Here is a 9,889-nt window from a genome sequence, read left to right as displayed (position 1 = left end):
TCAATGCTGAGAAGTACAGGCAGATACTTATCCATCATGCAATACCATCAGGGAGGCATCTGATTGGCCCCAAATTTATTCTGCAGCATGACAACAACCCCAGACATACAGCGAAAGTCATTAAGAACTATCTTCAGTGTAAAGAAGAACAAGCAGTCCTGGAAGTGATAGTATGGCCCCCAAAGAGCCCTGATCTCAACATCATCAAGTCTGTCTGGGATTACATGAAGAGAGAGAAGCAACTGAGGTTGCCTAAATCCACAGAAGATGTTTGGGCCAACCTACCTGCTGAGTTCCTTCAAAAACTGTCTACAAGTATACCTAGATGAATTGATGCTGTTTTGAAGGCAAAGGGTGGTCACACCAAATATTGATTTGCATTTAGTTAATTGATAAATATAAACTATTAACATGTCTATTTTTGAAAGCATTCTTACTTTACAGCATTTTCATTTCACACCTGCCTAAAACTTTTGCACAGTACTGTATATATATCCTTTAGGTGAGTGTATATACATACATATACACCAATCAGCCATAACATTATGATCACCTGCCTAATATTGTGTAGGTCCCCCTTTTGCAGCAAAAACAACCCTGACCCGTCGAGGCATGGACTCCACCAGACCTCTGAAGGTGTGCTGTGGTATCTGGCACCAAGACATTACCAGCAAATCCTTTAAGTCCTGTAAGTTGCGATGTGGGGCCTCCATGGATCGGACTTGTTTATCCAGCACATCCCACAGATGCTCGACTGCATTGAGATCTGGGGAATTTGCAGGCCAAGTCAACTTTGAACTCGTGATTCATCAGACCAGACCACCTTCTTCCATTGCTCCGTGTTGCTCCAGTTCTGATGCTCACGTGCCCATTGTAGGCGCTTTCGGCAGTGGACAGGGGTCAGCATGGGCACCCTGACTAGTCTGCAGTTACGCAGCCCCATTAGCAACAAACTGCGATGCACTGTGTGTTCTGACACCTTTCTATCAGAACCAGCATTAACTTTTTCAGCAATTTGAGCTACAGTAGCTCGTCTGTTGGATCGGACCACACAGGCCAGCCTTCGCTCCCCACGTGCGTCAATGAGCCTTGGCCGCCCATGACCCTGTCGCCCTTCACCGCTTTTCCTTCCTTGGACCACTTTTGATAGGTACTAACCACTGCAGACCGGGAACACCCCACAAGAGCTGCAGTTTTGGAGATTCTCTGACCCAGTCGTCTAGCCATCACAATTTGGCCCTTGTCAAAGTCGCTCAGATCCTTACGCTTACCCATTTTTCCTGCTTCAAACACATCAACTTTGAGGACAAAATGTTCACTTGCTGCCTAATATATCCCACCCACTGACAGGTGCCATGATAACGAGATTATCAGTGTTATTCACTTCACCTGTCAGTGGTCATAATGTAATGGCTGATCGGTGTATATATATATATATATATATATGTGTGTGTGTGTGTGTTTGTGTGTGCATTTATTTTCATTGTGTACAGTTTACTTATTTGAATTTATTTAGGAGTTCAACAATATCAAAACACAACTATCTATGTTTGCCCAGCTACATTTCCAACTAGACAACCTGAGACAGAACTCAGAGGAGCCAGACTCTCAATGGACAAAATGTTACACACAACTCACAATGTTATCATCATGTTCTAACTATTTTTTTGTATTACTATTAAAAAAAACTATTATTGTTAAGCTTTGAACTGCCACTTTCTATGTTTACACACACCCGTTAGTTTACAGTGAGCATGTAATTTAGATTTTATCAATTCAGGTTGCATGGTTGAGCGACCCATGGTTTTTCTAGCTCACTACAAAAAAAAATTGAGCAAGGGCTCAGTAATGTTAAGCAATTAAATAATAAAAAAAGAAGGCACAGGAATCATGCACGAATAGCATTCAGACACACTGTCATAGTGGTGGTAGGATGATAATCAATTAGCCAAGGTTGGGGCTGAGTGGGTTTGCATGGCTCTCTGTACAACAGCGACTCTTGCATCTTACCTGGCATCTGTGAGTTTAATTGCATTCACAGTGAGAGCTACATCAGTTCTCCCAACAGAGCTATAGCTCTGCTGTTTGCACTGTGATAATCTCACTGTGAAAATAAGTGGACGGCTTGGTAGCATACATTTCAGAGTATGCGTGTTAGCTGCAAATACACAATCCCCTTGTAACTGAAGTTATATCTAACCATTGATGCCAAATTAACATTGCAGTGTGTGCATTTTGTATTAAAAAAGGGGTTCAATCAGACTATAATGTTGTTTTCAAACTGCCTCTCCAATTAACTCTTCTTACTGTATTAATGTGACACATTGTCTTAAAATCCCACTATACTTTAAAAAATATAAACGCTTATTGAATTAAAAAATAACAACATGGCTTGTGCAAGCAAATTTTGTTTTTTTCTTTTCATTGTGTAACTGCTAAGATTGTCCAAATGTATCGCCCATGGATTTGTCTGTGTGTGGATTTCCTGTTTCTCCTCTCAAAGCCAAAGATGTTACCTCATTTTTAAGAAAACCACAACATTGTACAATTTGTATGCTGTAACAGGACCAGACATCTGCTTCTATGATTACCTCCTCCCTTGGGAAGGGCAGCCTACAAACTTTCCAGGGCTTGCATCTTTTGGAGCGTCTGATTGGATGAACGGCCACAAGATTCTATGTCATTTTTCCTATAAAGCTTCACTCATGTTTGTAAACATTAAGTCCTCACTGAAGGAATTTTCCCGATGCGGGAAAAATATTGAACTGAGTTGCAATAGAGTGTGCACAAACCATGGTTTTAAAAATCAATGCTATGGTTTACACAACCCATTGTCTTTTACCTTTTTCAAAAAGACATGTCATGTTTGACCGTGAATCAAATTTATGTATTCTAGCATAAAGTATGGTATGTCAAGTTCTTTAAATAATGTATTAATTTAATAGTTGAAAAAAAAAAAAAAAAAAACATCTTCATCTCTCTTTCCAGTTGGCTTCTGTGATTGGTCTGTCTTTTAACCCAAGATGGAATGAGCTTAACTAAACCTCTTTACCCTTAAACTTTCTCTCTTCATACATTTTATCACCCTACATAGACACAGCTTCATGTAGTAGTGTTCTTCTCACAATCTCTGCCCTGATCCTTACCCTCAATACACCGTACTATTCCACTGTGATAGACACTTTCACTGGAAAGATTAGCAAAGAAACAGGATTACTGGCACCAGGGCAAAAGAATGGAAAAAGCCTCTCAGTGAATGTGTCTTTAAAGGTGTAGATAGGTGTGTTGTCACTGGGGTCAGAGAATGACACCTCCCCCCTGTCATAGTCCAGCTGCACTCTGATCTTCTGAGGTTTCCTCTTCATAGTGAGTTGTGTCTACGATAAACTCACAGTTCTATAATCCCCATCCCACTGACAAAAAGTCCACAATCCTCCTTTTGGGTCCGCAGTGAATTCTCCTTTTCTTTTAATTGACTCTTTGGCCACACCCAATATCCAATGTGTTCTGTCCCCTACCTCAACATCCCAGCAGTGTCTCCCTGAGCTGAACCCTTCAGAACCCAGTACACATATGCCACGATCAAACCTCTCTGGGTTGTCAGGAAGCTGCTGTCTCTCTGCATTGTCTCTCACACCAGTTAGATCCTCAGACACTAAGAGCCAGGGGTGTGCTGTGTTGGGGTCCAGAATCACAGGAGCTGAAAATAAAAGAGAAAAGGCAGTAGACATTAGCTCCAACTTGTATAAAAATTAATTCAGTAATTCAGTAATTCAGTAATTCAACAGTAAAAAGAATATCAAAGTAAATAAAATGAACATATATAACTCATTGTCTCTGGTGGAGAACAGAACTGTAACAGAAATAACATTTGAACAGCAAAAAATAAGTATACCTTAAATTATATTATTATTATTATTATATTATTATTATTATTACAACATAAGTGCAAAACAAAGTGCAAAAATACAGTTTGGTAAACGCATCAATCATTACAAATTCAATTTACATAAAACATAGCAATTCAAAATATTTACAATTTACACAGGCAAGTACAGTAAATGAGCTCATACATCCTGGATGGTAAAAACTAAGTGCTGTCAAGATGTAGGGTCTCTTCAATATGTGATTGCTGGATTGTTCTGGATGTCCCTTTAAGCACTTTCATATTTTCCTGGTTTCTCTTACAAGTGTTTTAAGTCCTTGTAGCCAGAGTTTGTCCACACAGTTTCTCCCCTAAAAAAAACTTTTTGAACCATGCCTTATTAACAGCCCTATTTTTTTCTTTTCCCTTTTGGGTAATCACAAGATCTGTTACTTGATGGGGACCTAAACGTTGGGAGTTAAATAATTTCTTCAAATGACAAAAAAAACAAAACTATTTTCTAACATGAAACTGACTGTTCATCTTGATCACGTTTGTACAGTACACAAAATAGCAGCATCTCAGGTCGCATTCTGATAGCACAGAACTGCTGAAATCTGCACTACAAGAACGCAACTTCACTGACCAGCAGGAAATGGCAAGTTCATTTGCAGTAAGGCGAGTGCTCCTTCTGACCTCATTAAAACTCGTAAAGCACATGTGTGACTTGCCATCTTTGCTGTATTTCTGTACAGTACACTGTTATTGCTTCAGTTTGAATGAGGGGCCGGCCCCACCAACTAAATTCATGATTGCTCACCTGCATTCAGTACCGTTTGACCTGGATGGCTTGCCATAGACGTGATGTTACTTGTTTGTTTAATGCCTGTTATTAGCATCCGCCAGAGTGAACTGTGCATTGTTATGCACGAAACCTACAATACTGTGCACTTCATAAACTTTGCAATGTACAACCTTTTTTTTTTTCACCACTACTCAGATCCAACATGGGGTGGAAACCACCATCTTTTGTGGGCAACAGGAAATATGGTGAATAAAATACCTCAAGCTCTGCCAGAAGGGGCAGTTTGAGACTCTGTGGGTGGGGCACTTCTGGAGCAGTGCTGAGACTGAGATAGGGCTGGGCGGTATACCGTAAAAAACAATATACCGGTATTCAATTACGGACCGGTTTGAAATTTTACTATACCTTCAATATCGGTATTTTAAAGTTTTGAATAATTTACTATTTACTGTGTCACTGAGTCATAGAATTCAGCTACCAATAAACTGGATCGTGTTTGCATATCCCACAACTTGCTGTGCTGGCTGCTTGAGACTGCGCTGTCTGACATGAGAGGAATCTGATCAAACAACGCTGATAGTGTTTGTGTAACGCAAATTTCCACAGATCTGTGGAGTTCTGCACAGCTCCACCAATGGTAAAGGTTGGATCCTGCAGATCTGCAGAACTGCGCAAATCTGCGCCACCTTTCTTCACAAACCCTGCAGAAATCTATGTAATTGGATGATTTATTATTTTTATATTTTAGTTATTTTTAAAAATAGAATTGCCAATCATTTAAGTAACTACTTAATTATTGTGCATCACAGATTTACATTCAATTTTGTAAAAATAATTGATGTAATTATTTAATAAAGCATTGTCAAGTGTCGATATACACTCACCTAAAGGATTATTAGGAACACCATACTAATACTGTGTTTTACCCCCTTTCGCCTTCAGAACTGCCTTAATTCTACGTGGCATTGATTCAACAAGGTGCTGAAAGCATTCTTTAGAAATGTTGGCCCATATTGATAGGATAGCATCTTGCAGTTGATCGAGATTTGTGGGATGCACATCCAGGGCACGAAGCTCCCGTTCCACCACATCCCAAAGATGCTCTATTGGGTTGAGATGTGGTGACTGTGGGGGCCAGTTTAGTACAGTGAACTCATTGTCATGTTCAAGAAACCAATTTGAAATGATTCGACCTTTGTGACATGGTGCATTATCCTGCTGGAAGTAGCCATCAGAGGATGGGTACATGGTGGTCATAAAGGGATGGACATGGTCAGAAACAATGCTCAGGTAGGCCGTGGCATTTAAACGATGCCCAATTGGCACTAAGGGGCCTAAAGTGTGCCAAGAAAACATCCCCCACACCATTACACCACCACCACCAGCCTGCACAGTGGTAACAAGGCATGATGGATCCATGTTCTCATTCTGTTTACGCCAAATTCTGACTCTACCATCTGAAGGTCTCAACAGAAATCGAGACTCATCAGACCAGGCAACATTTTTCCAGTCTTCAACTGTCCAATTTTGGTGAGCTTGTGCAAATTGTAGCCTCTTTTTCCTATCTGTAGTGGAGATGAGTGGTACCCGGTGGGGTCTTCTGCTGTTGTAGCCCATCCGCCTCAAGGTTGTACGTGTTGTGGCTTCACAAATGCCTTGCTGCATACCTCGGTTGTAACGAGTGGTTATTTCAGTCAAAGTTGCTCTTCTATCAGCTTGAATCAGTCGGCCCATTCTCCTCTGACCTCTAGCATCAACAAGGCATTTTCGCCCACAGGACTGCCGCATACTGGATGTTTTTCCCTTTTCACACCATTTTTTGTAAACCCTAGAAATGGTTGTGCGTGAAAATCCCAGTAACTGAGCAGATTGTGAAATACTCAGACCGGCCCGTCTGGCACCAACAACCATGCCACGCTCAAAATTGCTTAAATCACCTTTCTTTCCCATTCAGACATCCAGTTTGGAGTTCAGGAGATTGTCTTGACCAGGACCACACCCCTAAATGCATTGAAGCAACTGCCATGTGATTGGTTGGTTAGATAATTGCATTAATGAGAAATTGAACAGGTGTATCTAATAATCCTTTAGGTGAGTGTAGAACTCTATATTCATGGTTTTGACAATGCTGTTCACAGCTTCATTGTATAATGAAAGTAGACATTCGCCTCTGCTAACAAGGGGACTGTAGTAGTTTTCATTCAGCTTAACACGTCCCTCTTTATTTCTGCATAATCTTTTGTCTCACAGCTACAGCTCGCCTCCCGCAGCAGCTTCTCAGAGCTGCACTATGCGATTCTGTGCAGATTTCTGTGGCTGTGTCTTAGTGGTGTCACGCAGTCACGTACATCTCTGAATCTCTGCGCAGAGCTGCGCTTCTCGAACGCGACCCTTGTTCTGGAATGAATGCGCCTCAGCCAAATATTGAAAATACATTCCATGTGTATTGCGTGTTGACATAAACAAACAAAAGTGATTAATGCATAATCAACAAAGACGAGATGGAGGAGAGGAGTGTGGCTGAAACTTCACAGCAAAGTGACCCCAGTGAATCTGTCCCGAAGAAAGGTGAGTTGTTGATAGTGTGGACATTATTTGGTTTCAAGACAACTGACACAGAACAGGAAGTGTAATTCAATGTGTCCTTTAGTTTTGCTTTATGAACAGTATAAAATGGCCATTAAAAATACCGTCATACCGTCAAGAATGTGAAAAATACTGCAATATTGTATTTTGGCCATATCGCCCAGCCCTAGACTGAGACACCAGATCAATTACAGCCAGACTGTGTGGGCCACCTTATTTCATAAATAGAATATAGGGGAACAGTGTCCATGGGCCAGGGAATCTGTAGCTGATCTATAGCTTGTTGTATGATGGCCAGGAAATCTCACCGGTGACGCCACCGGAGGGCAAGCAATTCAGTCTCCCTTCGCCATCTCCCACTCCTCCAAGGCTTTGGTGTCAGGCACCCATGGACCTTGCCAATAATTGGAGCTGAGGTTGCTGCTGGAAGCTTGTTCAGCAGAAGAAAGGATCCTCCAGAGCTTGATGGCCATGGTCAGGTCCCAGGCAGCTCAGGCAGGAAGCATGTCTGTCCTCCAGCAGGGGAGTGTTATGTCTGCATGTGGAGCAGCATACAGCAATGGAGCACATGGGGGAGCTACCACAAAAAAAACACTAATAACTGTAAGTAATGGTGATTGAAAAATGACCCACACTGACAAAATGTATGTGTATAGCTATTACAGCAGCAATATAGTCCGGACTGAGCAAACTCAGGCGTGGTGTTGTGGGTGGGTGATATGTAAACTCTGCTCCAAACTCTCCACCCCTACACCAGTACTCACAGTATTGAACAATCCCCAGCATCTTCTCCCACACTCTGTACTTCAGAGAGCCCAGGTGCTTGGCAACATCTATCAGCGCTCCTGAAACCCCCTCTGGATCCTGCAGTGGGCACTGGGCTCTGCAATAATATTCAGGACTCAATACACAATACACAAGAGGAAGATAGGATTGGTATGCTTTGACTATCAACCATGCTGTCACATGTAAACCCTTTAAAACATATTAACTGGCAAATATGGAGGTGATGCCTCATAGAAAGCATTATATTGAATTGATTTGCAATTGCCTTTTTCAAGATGTTATGTTTTCCTTCTCTGGTGAATTAAAACAGTTAACTGTGTTTGTAATGTTTGAAAAATGTAGCAGATTTAAAGAAAATACATTGGATTTTAACTTTATTATAAATAAGTTACTTAATCCATATAACCTTAGATATCTAGCAATGACAATATATGGTGAAGGTCTAAACTTAAGACTTAAAGAAAAAAGATTTTATAACATATTACTGAAATCAGCATAATAAATTAAATAAGGGGATGCAATGCATCTTGTTTCTCAATTAACATATCATTGTATTACATATTTGTAGGTAAGATATGTAGGTTTCCTTTTCTTAAATGAATGAGTGATGATCCCCTAAATGAATGCCTTCTAATCTACGCTACTGATGTTTACTTACCTGCTCTTTGTCTTCTTGTAGTTCTGAAAAAAAAACAATTATTTCCATATATAAAGTATATAAATGTGAACAAAAATCAGTGTCAGACTGCATTCTGGAAACAAGTTTCAAAAAGTAGAAGTTTAAGATCAGAAAGCTTTGCCAGTGACATGACAATAGCAGTAATCGGGTCGTGAATGGACAAGGGCAAAGCCCTACAATAAATGCTGAGCAGAACAAGGATGCTTTCTGTGATTTGTGATCTATGAACATTCACTATTGTCAGAGAGTAAACAGCCCTGACCTGCAGGAATGATATGTCATCCTTTCCCATCGCCTGTTCTAGGGCTCTGATTGAGTCTGAAAGGGTTGCTATCTGTTTTGTGAAGTTCTCAATCTTCTCCTTCATCATTTGACTCTTTTGTTCCTCTTCCTCCCTCAGTGCAGCTATCCTGGCCTCTTCTTCATCTCAAACTCCTGCTTTATCTGCCTCTCTGTCTCCTTGGCCTGGGCCTAGAATGGAAAACCATTAGTAAATTATGAATACTCATGAGAAACAGAACCGGGAATTGGGCTGTGAACTATTGTATGGCTGTAAACCAAAATATCAAGCACGAAGGAAAAAGATTACTGCAAACGGTTCACTCTTATGTTTGGTCAGTGTAAATAATTGCTTAAACAGCTAGGTCATATATTAATACACTGAATCAATCCAGAGATCAAAGTATAGCAAACATATTTGAACAGTTGAAATATGTGTACATGTAAGGTGAATGTGATTTTTATTCAGTGTAATATATCAGTGTACAAATACAAATTGCATGAGGGGACTCATGAGGGAACGATGACCTAGCCATGTGGACAAGGCCACCATAACACCGCCCTCCCCTCCCTGCTGTAAATGGCTTTGTATTTATATCACAGTTTTCTTTAAAATAACAGTTACAATCAAACTAGGGTTTTAGTTCCTCAATTATTTCAATAAATTATTCCACCCTGAAAAGTGCATTCTCTTTGCTGAATTGCCTTCACACATCAATTTGTGTGATCTCTTCAAAAGTAATAACAGTACAATAAATAACCCTGTAGGTTTCATAAAATCATTAATCAGTTCCATAAAAAACATTAGAAACTGAAAATTCACTACTTATTTGGTATCAATTCAAAAGTCCTATTTTGCTTTACAAACAATTGTGTCTGGGGGCTCCAT

The 9,889-nt window shown here is 40.4% G+C and overlaps 1 pseudogene; it reads right to left on the bottom strand.

Annotated features, from left to right (window-relative positions):
• Positions 1-2,819: 2,819 nt before the first annotated feature.
• Positions 2,820-9,889, bottom strand: LOC136753806 (E3 ubiquitin-protein ligase TRIM35-like; annotated as a pseudogene).

The sequence above is a fragment of the Amia ocellicauda genome, chromosome 7, assembly GCF_036373705.1.
Source record: "Amia ocellicauda isolate fAmiCal2 chromosome 7, fAmiCal2.hap1, whole genome shotgun sequence".
Lineage (NCBI taxonomy): Eukaryota > Metazoa > Chordata > Actinopteri > Amiiformes > Amiidae > Amia > Amia ocellicauda.
This window is presented reverse-complemented; position numbering and strand designations above follow the sequence as displayed.